General features: G+C 33.8%; 1 long non-coding RNA gene across 3 annotated transcripts in view; it reads left to right on the top strand.

Moving 5' to 3' along the window:
* The first annotated feature begins 369 nt into the window (after positions 1-369).
* The window catches only part of LOC134805518 (uncharacterized), a 126,712-nt gene continuing 110,836 nt past the window's right edge, over positions 370-16,245 (top strand). Inside the window, exons 1-3 of one of the 3 annotated variants that reach the window (XR_010146308.1) lie at positions 391-754; positions 907-1,374; positions 1,525-4,974. This is a non-coding gene — a long non-coding RNA (uncharacterized LOC134805518). Of the gene's footprint in view, positions 755-906; positions 4,975-16,245 lie in introns of those variants that run through there. The other 2 variants (XR_010146306.1, XR_010146307.1) reach the window with 2 other exon arrangements.

The following is a 16,245-nucleotide window of genomic DNA, read 5'->3' as shown; positions in this document are numbered from 1 at the left end:
TATTTAAGAACCTGCCTAGCGTAAATCGATCTCAATTAAAAAAATTAAGTAAAGCATAGCCCTATTACACTGGCGGCGTTACCCCTCTTTTTTTAACCCCCTCTGTACACTGCACTTAGTAAAAAGTGTATGACGGTACGGAATCCTTATAAAGCTAATAATGGGTCCTATAAGCATGAAGCAAATATTATTGTGTGATCTAAGCTGAAGTGAAATTAATGATTCTGTAATTGTTCGCACATTGTATCTATTTACTACTGACTGGTGGTTATGAATCACATCAAATACTTACCAATAAAATTAGTTACAAGTAAGTAGTTTTAAAAAATTGAGTTTACCTATTCTTTTAAAGTAGAAAAAACTGTTGGTCACACTCTATGTGTTTATTACTTTAGAGGAAAAACGATTGTACTTGAAATTGTTTTCGTATCATAATGCTTCGTGATATAGTTTGGCCTCCTACGTAAACAATGTCACAAAAAAATATGTAATAAATGTTATGATGGACTATTGACGTTGTAAGCATTTTTAAATAATCGGGTCACGTTTTGTCAAGAAGTTTCTTTAATGAAAAGTGTATTGTTTTGCTAACTAGAAGAAAGGAGTTAATGCTGAATTGAAGCTTCACGCTACGCCGTGTCTTCAAAATATATAATGATATGATATACCTACCGATGAGCGTTTACATTTGTCCATAAAGTAACGAATTTAATTAAGGTTTCGTGCATAGCCATGATAAAACTAATTCAATTACGTAAGTATTTTTTAACTGCGTTTTAAACAAATGTCCTATGTAAATGTTCTAGGTAATTATAACCACTATTAATTCTATCAACATATGTATCTGCACGATCATGAAAACTGTTAGCTTACCTTATTAAACTGTATGTTTTTTTTTTGTTGCAGTATTTATTTATTTGATTCAACATACCATTTGTGCCGGAATAGAAATAAGAATTGATGCAGATGACGCTATAAAAATTTTGAACATTTTTGTAAGGTCTCCTATATATAAAGGCATTACAAACGATTTGAGAAAGTCTGCTTCTGATTACAATAATCCATATCACCCCGAGGACGATATATTATCTAGCAATGGAGTGATGTCTAGTACACAAGCAACAACCGAATCGCCAGAAGATGCTAAGCTAGAAACTGATAATAAAAAATATAGCGGCAAAGTGAGCGAAGATGAGTTGGCTGATACTTTGGATGAGCCCAGTATAAATAATTCTACAATCCCAGATAATGAGTTTCATCAGAATGACACTAGCATTTTAGAGATCGTTGATAAGACCAATGCCATACCGAAAATGACTGAAGGGGATATTCAAGACTATCAGCCCTTGAAAAAAAGATTTTCAGTTTTAAAAGGTGGATAAAAAAGCAAAATTAAAAAAAAATGTTATTAGAGCATAATGGTGTTTTTTGCGATATAGTTAGTTAGCTATTATTGTGTGAGTGATTCGTAACATGAGTAAGCTCGTATTTCAGTGATAACTAAAAATTCTCTGTCCTTTATAGATATCAGGTATATAACGGATGGAAGGAATTCCCGGGGCCGATAGAGTTGTGAAAGATAAAAGCAATGTGGGTCACTTTCTTTGAACATTTCCATACAAAAAGGACACGTTTTAATTGCTCCTGAGTAGTTAAATTATTAGTTAAAGAGCTTAAAACTACAAACGTTGAAACTTGATAGCCTTGTGTAATATGTATATCCATTGTTGGCAACGGTTTACATAAGTTCTACATTCGCAGCCATTGCCAAGCCTTGAATAAAATTGCATTTAGTTCTCAGCTTGAATCCGGTTAGGAATTTACCTACCACCTTATTCATTAAACTATACATACCTCGTACATATAGCAAACGCACAACTTTTGTCGCCAACATGAAGATTATGGCAAGCTACCTTATAAAAAAAATAAAGTTTCTAGATTACATACCGTAGAGTTACCAAAGTATTAAAAACCGGACAACTGCGAGTCGAACTTTTGTTCCGTCGGAGGGTTCCGTGCAAATTTAACCTATTAGTGTTCCGTACAAAACTTTGTTCACGGAACACTTATGGGATCACTTCGGTCTTGAAAATCAGTTAAATGCGTTTTTCTCAGAGACCTTTTGACGTAGATACCTAAAATTTGGAACAGTTATAGCAATTACCACCACTCATATTGTAAATAAGCCAAAACTGCTTATTTCTTATTTAAGGGGGAAATTTAGGGGGTTGAGAGGGGTAGGCTGTTTTTTTTTTATTTGTTATAATCGTGTGGGGTACCATTAGAAAGCTTGCAAAAAATGGAGTCGATGGACTGATTTTGACTTCATTTTAGAGTGCAATAGTTTCGATAAAAAATGCATTTAAAGTTGCAAGTTTTCATACAAAAATTTTCTACTCTGTCCTGGCGATTTTCTCGAAAACTATAGCTAACAGTAACAGGCAGCTGACCAGTCAATACCCAACTTAAAGAAGCATGGAGACGGCGGGAAAATTATCAGCTTAACTTTATCTTTATTAGTTTTTCAACTGCAGCCTGATCTTTGGTTGCTTAGGGCTGGCTAACTGATGCTTACACTGGTCATTTCATATTAGGAAGTAGTTTTAGCGAGAAAGATCCTTAGTAAAAACTTTGTCATTGAAATTTATGACTTATGTCTTTGACACAAAGTTTAATTCTGCTTGCTTATTGTTGTGGGATATTTAATTTTATCTGAATAGCCTACTATAAGTATGAGAGAGATCTACAAAATACAACCTTATTATATTGCAAATAAGTTTAAATTTCGAACAGGCTTTCCAACCAATGGACAGTTCAATGTGCTCAGTAAGAATCATATTTATTATTGCAGTTTATCTGAAAAATTCAAATTAAGAATTCCGTTCTTCACTGTCGTTGTGTTTTTTGTTCACAATAGGACACATAGAGTTAGTAAGGCGTATAGACATAATAAAGTCATTTAATATTTATTAACAGCTATGGCCTCATCTAAGGTTTACTCGGGTAATTCCGAATGTCGAAAACTGTCGGATAATTCCGAAAGAGACTTTTATTATGATGGAATTAAGGGTGATTTTCATCTGAATTTCGGAATTATCCGACATTCGGTAATACCCGAATACACCTTATAGATTTTATTGAGAGTATCTGATTCGTCGAAACAATATACACAATATTCCTTTTCATTAAGTACCATTACATTGATGTATTAATTGTATATAATTAGTATGTATTAATTGTATTCAGTACTTAAATATGTATATTTTTGAACGGATCGGTGAGCAACCAGATCCCGTCCTGTTACGAGAAAATAATTTTGGAAGACGTTTATAGTACCTATATGACAGTTAGAATTCACAGTTTTTGGAAACAAAGGTAAAGTTGACGAAATATAAAGTAAGCCGATCTTGTTCAAACTTGTTTGAGAGATCGGCTAACTTTATATTTCGTCAACCTTACAGCCAGCGCAGATACAAAATGTCAGTTAAGATTTGGTACTCATGAATCCCAGTTCTACTAAAATAATTTTCTTTTAAATACAGTAATTGAAAAGTTTTTCTTTTTTAAATTCTTTAAAAAACACGTTTCTTCGGCCAAAATTCAAGACGTGTAGAAAATATTAATAACTGACTCATAACTTATATTTTTTTGTCAGCTTAAGTAGAGTAATAACACTAATAGCCTATTAATGCGGTTTATATTGCATTAGAAGTACTTACATTATAAAAACTAAGAGTTAGACCAAGAAAAGTCTGCAGCGATTCGATTTTGATAGCCCACGCAGTGCAAGTGTTATTTGTACGTCATAATTTCATAGAAGTTTGATGTTTAAAATAACGCTTGCACTGCGAGTGCTATCAAAATCGCTGCAGACTTTTCTTGGTCTAACTCTAATTATATAAACTCGGACTGAGTTTAGTATCATTTAAATGTAGTTTAGCGAAAAGGAGTCATCCATAAACTACGTAATTTAAATTAATGGCCTTTGTTTTTGAATTTTATTTAACTGATTATCGTGAATTAAGTATATCCTTTTCCCTAGACTACGTCCAATTATTGATAGAATCGGACCAAGCTAACTCTGTATGGAATTTCCAATGACAAAGTGTGACTGTGTCATCATTAATGTCAATTTTCTATGAAAATATGACGTTTATCTCACTCTTACACTCACTCACTTTGTTAGCTTAGACGCACTCTACATTTTTTAGCAGTTCTAAATAATATTAATAGTACATTACTACAGAGGCCGGGACGAAAGGGGTTGCCGGCCGAAGACATATAGACGGCCGAGCGAAGCGAGACCGGATAGGTCTGAGCGCGGGCAACCCCATTTCCCGCCGAGGTATGTAACTATGTATAGTGCTTTTCTCAAACATGCAATGAAATAAATAAAATAAAAAATCCACGAAACCCAAGTTTTATTTATAGAAAAAACTAAAAGTAAACTACACCCAAAATATAACCAACACGTACCTATATCATTATCACGCGTATGTTTTACACGAGTCGTGTATTTTTACTACCCGTATATTTTCATGTATCTTTGATTTTTTCGCCTTGTATCCGTCTGACTGTCGTTTTCGTCACATAAGTTTACATCATGTTTCACATACATCGTTGCTTTATGCATGGAGTAAATAAGTATAATTTCCACAGTGTTGACGAGTTTGTAGTTACATTCATTTAAAATATGCCACAAAACTGTTTCTAATAAACTGTAAGCCATTTTTCTTAGTTTCTCAAATAATAAAATTGTCATAAGCAACCATATACATACTTCGTCTTTGAGTTGGCGGCAGAGGCAGCAAGTTATTAAAATTAATTCTGCTTACGCTGCCAATTCCAAAACCTACGATTACAATTAATATTAATTTCATTATTTCGTCGGAACTCATATTAAAGTCAAAAAATCAACAACGCACCATAAATCCAATAAAACAGAATGAATATTTTTCAACTTTACCTCCATAATACAGTGAAACCTGGTTAAGTGGGACCTGGATAAGTGAGAAACCTCTATAGCTGGGACTCATAGTGCGGTCCCGACACTTTAGCACTGAATTACCTCTGTTAGTGAGATAAAACAAACCTCTATAACTGGGATTAGTTGTTGTGATTTTATAGTCACATTTACCTCTATAATTGAGACAGAGAGTGTATTTTACCTCTTTTACTGAGACTATATTTATAAGATTACATTTTGCTAATAGTTTTTTATAATTGTATAGGAATTGACCTCTGTATCTGAGATAACGTTAATCTATGACCTCTCTAACTTGGACTTTATTGATCAATTTCCGTATTCTTACTAACTCTTAGTCTATCCACAAATTCCGCATTTGCTTAATTGTGTCTAAACGACTTCAAGTTTGAATTAGTTACTTTATGTACCTAATTAAAACTATCGAAACGAAAGCTGAAATCTTGATAAGTAACACGAATAAACAAATTTTCATTTAATAAATTTCTAAGACGCAATGAAGTCCGTATCAAATTTTATTTTATTTTAAAATATCTATCCTTTGGATCATTCAACATAAATTCAAAGAAATAGTTAAACAGACTTAAAAAACATTCAGGGACAAGGGTAATTTTACCTTAATCATTTTTAAAGATAATTACAAAATACCTTATTAAACACCTCTATAACTGAAATATACTCTATTCTCACCTCTATTAATGGAACCCTCTGTAAATGAGACAGAAATTTATTTGTACCTGGCTAACTGAGAGCCTGGGTAAGTGGAATACCTCTTTAAGTGAGACAAATCTGCTCGTCCCTTGAAGTCTCACTTATCCAAGTTTCACTGTAATTTAAAAAATATAACTACGCGTGTTTGAGTAGACCTTTTTACCGCTAACTTTAGATGAAATATTTTAAATGTTTTTATTTGTGTAGTTAAATTTATAATTTAAAATTATAAAATTATTGAATGTATTATTTATTAAGTTAATGTTGATTTTATACAAATAAAACTGCAAATTATAGCAAACATTGTTTTTTATTTTTTTTTATAGGCGTAGTGGCAGAGTGTCATTACGAACCATAAAGCAAATACTGCCTCTAGTTTTTTTTAATGGATGAATGCCACGGTGCTGTGTCACAAATATATGTGAAATGAAAATTAAAAAGGAGGACTTTGCCGGCCTAGGCCTGCAAGATGTGTATGAAATTCCATTAACGACCTTTTGTCCTAGCCGCACCTGAAACGTCATACTTCGCAGCCTATTATAAGGAACATAACATCAATATTTCATTGCATGTTTGAGAAAAGTCTATATATTAGGTCCTTACCTATGAAATTGGCGTTTTTGTTCATAGATATAAGTCTGATCCTAGTTTTTTTTTTTTTACAAAAGTACATACACAATTACAATAAAACTACAGTGCACTCAATAAACAACGATTTTACATACAATTAATTGTTATTTTTTATTGTTAAGTGTTCAGAATTAAGCCTTGAAAATAGGTCTTTTCATGTGCTGTCGGTTCGAGTATTAAAATTACTTATATTTTTCTAATGGTACCAATTTTCAAGAAATGGAGATATTGAAAACATACCTTAAAGGTGTCAAAAATTACTGGAAAAATTTTGTTTGGTTTGAATTAGCCATCAAAAAAATATCCGCAAAATTAATTGTATGGAAATTCGTGTTTCGTTGAAATTCTCCGAACAAAACGCCAATTTCATAGGTAATGACCTAATATATGGCATGGAATAGCTCGCAGGCCGCTGGCATTAAAATACGCTCTTATAGTCTGTTCGAGAAACGGTAAACGGTGAAAAATAGAGATAATACTCCTAAAAATACGTGTGATACCTCATTAGATTCGTAATGATGTCTAGAAAAATGTATTCGAAGCGTGTATGAGCACACAAAAAATATCAAAAGTTATAAACAAAAAAAGGGGGAAAAAGTAGATATTTTTTATTTCCCTAATATCTCAAAAAGTATAAATATTTAAGAAACCAAAATTAATATTATAAAAGAGGAGGATATTTCCAAACAAACATTCCATACTTGCAGAACTGTATCTCCATTATTTATACTTTTTATTCAACGCTGAACACAGCCCTCCGCGCCTCATTTTCGAGAAACGCGCGCGGCGTGAAAATCGATTACGTAACATTAAATATAATTTTAAAGATATTAAATTTTGATCGAAAAATTTAAAAAAATTATGGTCTAATTAAAACATGTTAACAAATGTACTACTTGTATAAATTTATCTAAAGGTATTTTTTCAATAAGTTATGCAATTGTTAATCAACAAAATTTTCTCGAACATCCTTCTTTATTGAAAACGAAAAAAAAATTATAAATAACTATTGTAAAATTTTGTCGCTTTCTAGAGCACCTCTCATATACATGCTTAATAAGATCACATTATAAGTTTTAATAAAGTTAATAGTTTGCTTAAAATAAGTTTTAGAATAACATAGAAAATTGTCCAAAAACTAAAAATCAAGGTAAAATTGTAAAATATAAAACAATATTATAACCAAATTATTAATTTTTACGGAACTTTTATAACGTGATCTTATTAAGCATGTATATGAGAAGAGCTCTAGAAAGAGAGAAAATTTTACGATAGTTATTTCTACATTTTTTTTTCGTTTTCTATAAAGAAAGAAATTCGTGAAAATTTTGTTCATTAACAATTGCTTAACTTGCTGAAAAAATAACTTTAAGATAAATTTCTACAAGTATTACATTTGGTGACATGTTTTAAATACACCATATTTTTTTTTAATTTTTCAATGAATAATTAATACTTTTAAAATTATATTTAATGTTACGTAATCGCTTTTTCACGCCGCGCGCGTTTACCGAAAATGAGGCGCGGAGGGCTGTGTTCAGCGTTGAATAAAAAGTATAAATAATGGAGATACAGTTCTGGAAGTATGGAATGTTTGATTGGAAATATCCTCCCCTTTTATAATATTAATTTTGGTTTCTTAAATATCAATACTTTTTGAGATATTTGGGAAATAAGAAAAATCTACTTTTTTCTCCTTTTGTTTAGGGTTCCGTACCTCAAAAGGAAAAAACGGAACCCTTATAGGATCACTCGTGCGTCTGTCTGTCTGTCCGTCTGTCACAGCCTATTTTCTCGGAAACTACTGGACCAATTAAGTTGAAATTTGGTACACATATGTAAATTAGTGACCCAAAGATGGACATGTTTTTTTTATAATTTTAAAATACATAGGTTTGACAATGACATTAACAGGTCGGGCGAAAAGATATTACTCAGAATTATTATAATACATCAAGCATTCGCGAGATGCGCGACTTCGGTATTCAAACACAAAGCAATAGTAAAGAGTCTAATTAAATGTGAAGCCGAAGGCTGAGCTCTGCGTAGGACCGATTCGAAGGTCCGAAGCGTCCGACAGACGCGCGCCTCCCGTAACTTTTCCAAGTATTGAAAGTACAAGTGTCTAAATCGCAAGATCCAAAGGCTGAAGTCGCGTTGGGCCGAAGGCCCGAAGCATCCAGGAGGTCAGTTCTAAACACAGGTCAATAGTACAAGCGTCTAAATACGAAGGCCTGAAGCCTGCAGGATGTCAGTGGTTAAACACAGAATTGACAGCCTGGACGCTACGGGCCTTTGGCCCTACGCGAAGCTCGGCCTTTGGCCTTCGCATTTAGACACTTGTAATATTGTTCTGTGTTAAAACACTGACATCCTGGACGCTTCGGGCCTTCGGCCCTACGCGGAGCTCGACCTTCGGCCTTCGCATTTAGACACTTGTACTATTGTTCTGTGTTAAAGCACTAACATCCTGGACGCTTCGGGCCTTCGGCCCTACGCGGAGCTCAGCCTTCGGCCTTCGCATTAGCTGTCCACACCACGTTTCACGTCAACCATAGCGGCTGTGTCCCTGATACAGCCTGTCTCCATTTTTTTAGTAATACCTATTCCGAATTCCATATTTACATATGTTGTTGAAAGTTTTTTCAGCCACCACAAACAAATTTGTCTCAGAATTAATGATATATTAAATATGTAGTAAAAACTACAAGGGTTGCGAAACTATAAGGGTTCCTATAGGTAGTTGAATACGGAATCCTAAAAACAGGCAAACAACCTCTGTAAAATGTAACGATGCGAGCGGAACACTAAATGCCTCGAGTTATCTCGGGCTCGGCCAAATTTTTGTTATTATAATTTTAGATTTTTCCCTGTACTTGTAGTGTAAGGCGATATCAGGTAGGTACTTGCCAAATTTCATAGTTACTTAATTACTATAGTAACCTATAGGTTACTTAATTTTGATTCCCTTGAGAATGTCGAAATATAGTTTTCTTGCGTCATAAATGGCCTTATCTTTTTTTACGTTAACTTAGAAGTTTATAATGTTTTCACCATAGACCTATTATATTACTTCGTAAGGACATGCTTTACGAGCACGGCGAAAGGGGCCGATACATGGGTGTGAAAATCGCATTTATTCCCATGCGTTCAGTCGTGTGGTGAATTGCGCAGTGGAAAGGCGTCACGTAATGCCACTCCCAATTTAAAAATACGCCTAACTGTATCGTGAAATTGTGTAAAAACTATTACAGGAAAATCAAATACACTTATGAGATTTCATATCATCGGTAAATCATTTCAGATTACATTAATTTCTTTCTTAAAACAAATTTCAAGCTATCATTTTAGTTTCATTATGACGATCGGTTGACCTTCGCCAACGCACGTAAAACAGAGACATATATTAAAGTAGACTGCACTCTCGACTCGACTGCAATAAACGTGCCGAGCGGATAACTCGCGGCCCTCGAGGGAGACCATTGCTATTACCATACGAGTATTTATTAAAATAAATGTCATTTTTATTGGTATGGTAGGTATGTAGGTTAGTTTATTAACTCACTTAAGAATAGTTCCTTTCTAAATGTAGCTGGTTTGTTAGTGCACGACACCTTGCACTTTGAGACTATGCGCTGAAACTTGGCACAGTTGATTGTTAGCTGGTCTTGAGCAGATACAGACCGGGAGCCGTCGAGAGCCACCTCTCATTTAGTGGGGGGAGGGGGGAAGTTCGACGCTGCGGCGCTTCACTTGGAACAACATTTCTCTAAAACTATAGTTATTCCCTAATATATTCAACTTATCCGAAAATGATATATTACATGCCCTCATGTAATATATCATTTTCGGATAAATTGAGGATGAGGAATTTATTTTTAGAACAAAAACAATGCACTTTCTAACAAAAAAAAGAATTAAGGAGAAAATACTAAAAAACTGATTTTAGATTTTTTTTATAATCACCAATTTTTGCCTAGCGAAAAAGTTTGAATAACCTTATTTGTAGGAAATTTTATGTAAACTATTCATATAATAAAACATTTTTTGCTATTGGCCATCGTTTACGAGTTATTTACGAATGACTATAAAAGGGGACCTTAGAGTTTATTTTCTCCCTTCAACATTTTTTTTTTAATATTTGTTGTTCCTAGCGAAAAAAAGGAGCACTTATTTTATAAGAAATCTGAAACAGATTATTTATGTAACAGATAAGTTTTTGCTGTGGGCTACCGTTTACGAGTTATTTACGAAAAACTAAAAAAAAAAACGATTGTAGAACAAATTATAACATACTTTCCCATCTTAATAATATTTTGAATTGAGATCACTCTGACCCACGCTTAATATTATTTTTTATCTCCCATTTATCAACAGATTTGTATAATAAACTATATATTTTCTTAAACGTAATAAGTGTAGCTTTACGACTGTATTTTTTGTTTTCAGATTCCTGCTACACTTTTAAAAAAAATTGGTGATTATAAAAAAAAACAAAAATACGTTTTTTAGTCTTTTCACTTTTATTCTTTTTTTTTGTTAGAAATTGCATTGTTTTTGTTCCAAAAATAGATTCCTCATCCTCAATTTATCCGAAAATGATATATTACATGCCCTGATAGCTATAGTTTTAGAGAAATGTTGCTCCAAGTGAAGCGCCGCAGCGTCGAACTTCCCCCTCTCGCCCCACTAAATGAGAGGTGGCTCTCGACGGCTCCCGGTCTGTATCTGCTCAAGACCAGCTAACAATCAACTGTGCCAAGTTTCAGCGCATAGTCTCAAAGTGCAAGGTCCCCATACAACGGTGTGCACTAACAAACCAGCTTATGTTGACATTCAGTAAAAATAAAGTTTCTTTGGTTATGAAGTTTTTTGGATGTAATGTAATTAAATAATGAATGCATTTATCTAACATATTTTGATATGTTTTAACTCCCACTTGTTCCTACTTAATATTCTTAAGTGAAGTTAATAAACTAGCACGGCAAAATCCATAATGATGACATTTATATTAATAAGAATAGTAGTATGGCTTGTTTAGCTGTGGCATCAATGATAACATTTATTCAATGATCACTTCATCGTCGCCCTAAAGAAAGAAAGGGACTAAGGTCGCCCTCGAGCTATTGTTCTATACACGTTTTTTAGAGGCGTTGAGTGCAGTCTACTTGAAAATATGTCCCTGTCAAAGAGAATTGATTGTACCTTTGCTCTGACCATCGGCCACGTAGTTAACATAGATATACAACAGATGGCGCTTTGTTTTGCTTAACGAGAATGTTCCGTCGGAATTGTATGTATGATCTTATCCATACTTTGGAAATCATTGGTTTTCACAGCTTCAATGGTTATAACCTGAGTATTTAGTCTTCGCGTACTTATGCCAATTATCGGAATCAGGAAATATTGAATCAGAACCTTGTTTGCCCAATGACCCATTAATTATATTTTATACATTAAATGGCATGTAGATCACTGTCACTGCACACTACTCCTGATGCGTGCCAAGTGGAATGGCCGTTCACCAGTTTGTGACATTCTTGCACGTCGCGAAGGGAGATTAATGGTAACATAAGAGTCTATTTGCTCTTCCAACCTTTAGAAAATCTGTTAAGAGCATTACGCCAAGATACGAATGAAGAACGAAAGCCGTATAGAGATTATAGAAAATGTACAATAAATCGAATATAATCCTTAATATTCTTTGAAAGAAAATAGATTATAGATGTATTTAATTATAAATAGATATCAAATCGGTACCAATACAACAGCCATAGTAGATATAAGTTCGTCTAAGCTAACTTTGTACCGACTTGAACTAAACAAAGTGAGAGCGTGTCATTAAAAACGTCATATTTTCATAGAAATTTGACATAAATGATGACATTGCTACACTTTGTCGTTGCAAATGCTATGCCGAGTTAGCTTGGCCCGATTATACTGCTCTTGAAAAGTTTGTATAGTTTACATACATTACGTTTAGTTACATACTTATTTGCTTTGTTTATTATGCTATAAATAATTATTTCCGTAAGGAAATTTACTACTAACTGCAGAAACGTCCTTTTCATATCTCATGCTCTGAAAGTGGGTCGTTGTTGTTCTAAAAGGTGCGCAGAAAGTGATACGTTTATGCTCTAGCGCAGAAAAGTGGTGTACTCCTCTGCGTCCCCGTCCCACGAACAACTGGGTGGAAACAAAATGGAAAAATAGTGTCTTTATTTCCTCGCCTGGAACAATTGGTAATTGTTTAAACTTACTAATCCACGTTGATCTTTTTTTTATAAAAAATGATGTAAGTAAATTGTTAAAAACAAATTATTCTTGATTTCTTTCGTTGAATTCTATTTACTCGAATTCATAAGGCGGGAACCAAAAGGAATACACCAAAAATATTTTTTTAAACCTTACACTTGCGTAAATGAGCAAAGGCAAAATCTTATACAGCCACAGTTAAACGTTTGTACGGTATTAAATTGGGTTTTAAAGTTATTTAGCACTATATTCATGAAAATAAAATAAAATACAAGATACAAATTTCTTGTATTATTAATTAAATTGTTATTTAAAATTACTGCAGTTTGTTATAAAATGTGTGTTTTCGTAAATATTGCAATCTAAATGATTTTCGCTAGGGGTTTATTAATCTTCACACATGTAAAGTCTCCGATTGCAAGTAAGTCCTAAGGAAAAAAATCAGGGCCGTAGGTCAATTAGGTACTTCAATTACTGATTTTGCGAAATTGCCTTGTCTTGTTTGGTTTCCTCGCATTCGATATGAAAAGTAGTGTTTAACTCGGGTGAAAGGCACCATTTCCGTCTCGGACTATTGGCGCTCTCACTGCGTTCGAGCGCCAAACTACCTCGCCAGAAATGGATGCCTTTCAACCCTTGGTTAACAATCTACTATTACGTTGCATCATGCATATTCTCAACATATCGCGGGGACACAATACCTAAGTAAGTAATAGTATTATCATATGTGACCGTGATGGTTCACCCTGTCGAGCTTATTTGTGCGTGCGAAATGCAGTGCATCTTGGCACGCGTCTGCGTCTGATGCACTGCGAGTCGTGTCAAGGTAAGTAGTGCCATAACAATACCAAGTTGAAGCCGTTGAGGGTAGAAAACTTAGAACTCTTATGTTAACAGTTTATCAATTTGATCTGGATTTGTTATATGTAAATATGATCTGTCAGTCAACTGTGTAATTGTATGCAGTGGCGGATTTGCAGTCTTTGCCGCCCTAGGCCCCAGGCCCTGTAGCCGCCCCTTTCTGAGCACCCATCATATTGACTACATTTTGAGTTATTTCTTGTTATGATCAGCGAATTTTTTGTCACAATTTGCCGCCCCCAAAAATCTTTCCGCCCTACTCTAGGCCCGGGCCTACTTTGCCTTAGGGCAAGTCTGTCTGTCTTTAGACTCTCTAGCCCTTCGAAATTGGTTATAAAGCAAACTAAGACTGATAAGTATGTCTGCTGGCCACTGGCTGTTACACAAATTACTTAGGCACCAAAATCATATTACGCGTTAAATTTTCCTACACTGGTGAACTACAGTCAGTTGTAGTTAACTATGTAGTTAGTTAACTTGAAATAATTTATAATAAGAAATATTAAAGCAAAATAACCTTTCAATAATAAGACAGGAAATGGAACAACAATTTATTACGTAATAAATAATAAAATTATATTACGTAAACATATATTTAGGTAACTACTTACTACCTAATCCTTATAGATTACAAATATATTACATTCGTTGAGAGACTTGAGAGTTCTACCGTAAAACCGTTAGTTAGTACATAATACCATCATAATACATATATTGTCATTGGGCTTTGAGTGTGACTATTTATTGTTACGGTTAACAGACATTTTTTAATTTGAAACGTCAATTTATGATACTTACTTAATGCAAAGTACATAATTTAAAAACTTAGGTACCTACCCTAAATTACTTAAAACTATATGATCACCAGGTACAAAATTACTTATGTAGGAGGCGTATTGTAGTTGTAAAAATAGGTTATGAAACTTATAATTATCAAAAGTGACTTTTGGTTGTAAAAAAAACTTTAACACTGGCAGATCATATCCATAAGAAATCCAGATCAAATTTAACCTGTTATTACAATTAGAATACGCCTCTAGATTTCATTATTTTACATGGATACATTAGGTTTCATTATTTTTTTAATAACATTGTTGGTACAAAATAAAGAAGTCAACAATCTTTGGTCACATTTTATACGCATATTACATATTTAATCATTTTTATCTAAACGATAGATCTATTAGCACTATTATTGTACATCTACTTTGTAGGTGACTTTGAGTACTTATCACATTATTACACATACCTATCTAGGTTTCATCCATCTCATGAGGCGGAAAAGCTTCACAATGCGATAATTAATTGAGACTACGTGGACACTACATATGCAGGTTCAAATGTTCTTTCTGCTGCTGATAGGACTTAGAAACTACCTCAGTCATGTAAGCCTAAACATTGGATCAACATCGGAATGAGAGTTATTTAAGAAGCTGGAAATTCTGCTTATTACCGCTGCTACTTATTATCTATCATTCCGAGGTGTAACCATATTTGACTGTGTTAATGTTTATGTACAATAAGTAATTAGATATCGTAGGGTAGAGTCGGACCAAGAAAAGTCTGCAGCGGATTTGATAGCCCACGCAGTGCAAGTGTCATTTATACGTCATAATTTCATAGAAGTTTGACGTTTAAAATAACACGTGCACTGCGTGGACTATCAAATCCACTGCAGACTTTTCATGGACTGACTCTACCTACGAAATAACTGCACGAGCGCTATATGTATAAAAAACCACTTGTAGTTTACTAATGAATGGGCCAAAACGTTTCCCAAAGTATCACACCTCAGGGTGCATTTCGCTGTATATAACAACTATGGATATATTATTGGTCGATATAACGATCAAGGGATATAATTTATAAAATATATACATACGAATGACATATTTTTATCAGATATATCTCTCATACAGTATAACAGGTATTTGATATAGTAACTTTCAATCTAATGCCAAGGTAGTATAACGCACATACTTTATAATAAAAGGTTCGGTATAACATTAATTGGCTATTATGTATTATAGACATATTTTTTATATTGGAGTGTCGTATCAAGTATGGTATAGGTTAAAAAAATAGACACAGGTATCCCCTAGTTTAAAGAGGAAGGCGGCTCGGGGGGCTCGCATAACAAATAAGAGCATGTACGAGTATTATAAGTTCGAATTTTACGGGAACTTCCTCCATACTGATAAGGACGGTCGACATACTCGTACAACCGAAATTTCAGGTTCTCAGAGCAGAAAATAGAAGCCCCGCCGCAAAGCGGCGCTTCGTCGATTTGTCACCAACTCGTACTTGCATGTTAAAGCCTATATTAGTATGACAAATATACATAGATGTTATGATTTCTAAATGTAAGCTCTCCGCATAAATTTCATTTTATGCATAGTCTAATAAAACATGGTCTTCTCTTCCCAGAGTGACACAAGCCTACGTCACAATAACATTGCCACTTTGTATAGCGCTATTGCATATTATCATATAGCGCTGTCGCATGATGACGTAGGCTTGTGTCAGTCACGTGGTCGGAAGAGAGTACCAGGCGGAGTATATTATTATACCATGATTTTATGGATTGATCCTAATACAATATCACACACGATAAACTAATAAAGGTACATTTTTTAGTCATTTACAAATGTTGGGTGATTCAGTTTTAGGGACGAAATATTTAATGTATGCAATATCATATAATATACGAGTACAGCTAAAAATTATGTCATTTATAACTTATATTGGGTACTCGTTATATTAAATTTATTTTATATCTACCCTTAACTATACCATATAAAATT

This window comes from Cydia splendana, chromosome 2 (assembly GCF_910591565.1).
Source record: "Cydia splendana chromosome 2, ilCydSple1.2, whole genome shotgun sequence".
Classification (NCBI taxonomy): Eukaryota; Metazoa; Arthropoda; class Insecta; order Lepidoptera; family Tortricidae; genus Cydia; species Cydia splendana.
Note: the sequence above shows the minus strand (reverse complement) of the source record. Positions and strands in the feature narration are given on the sequence as shown.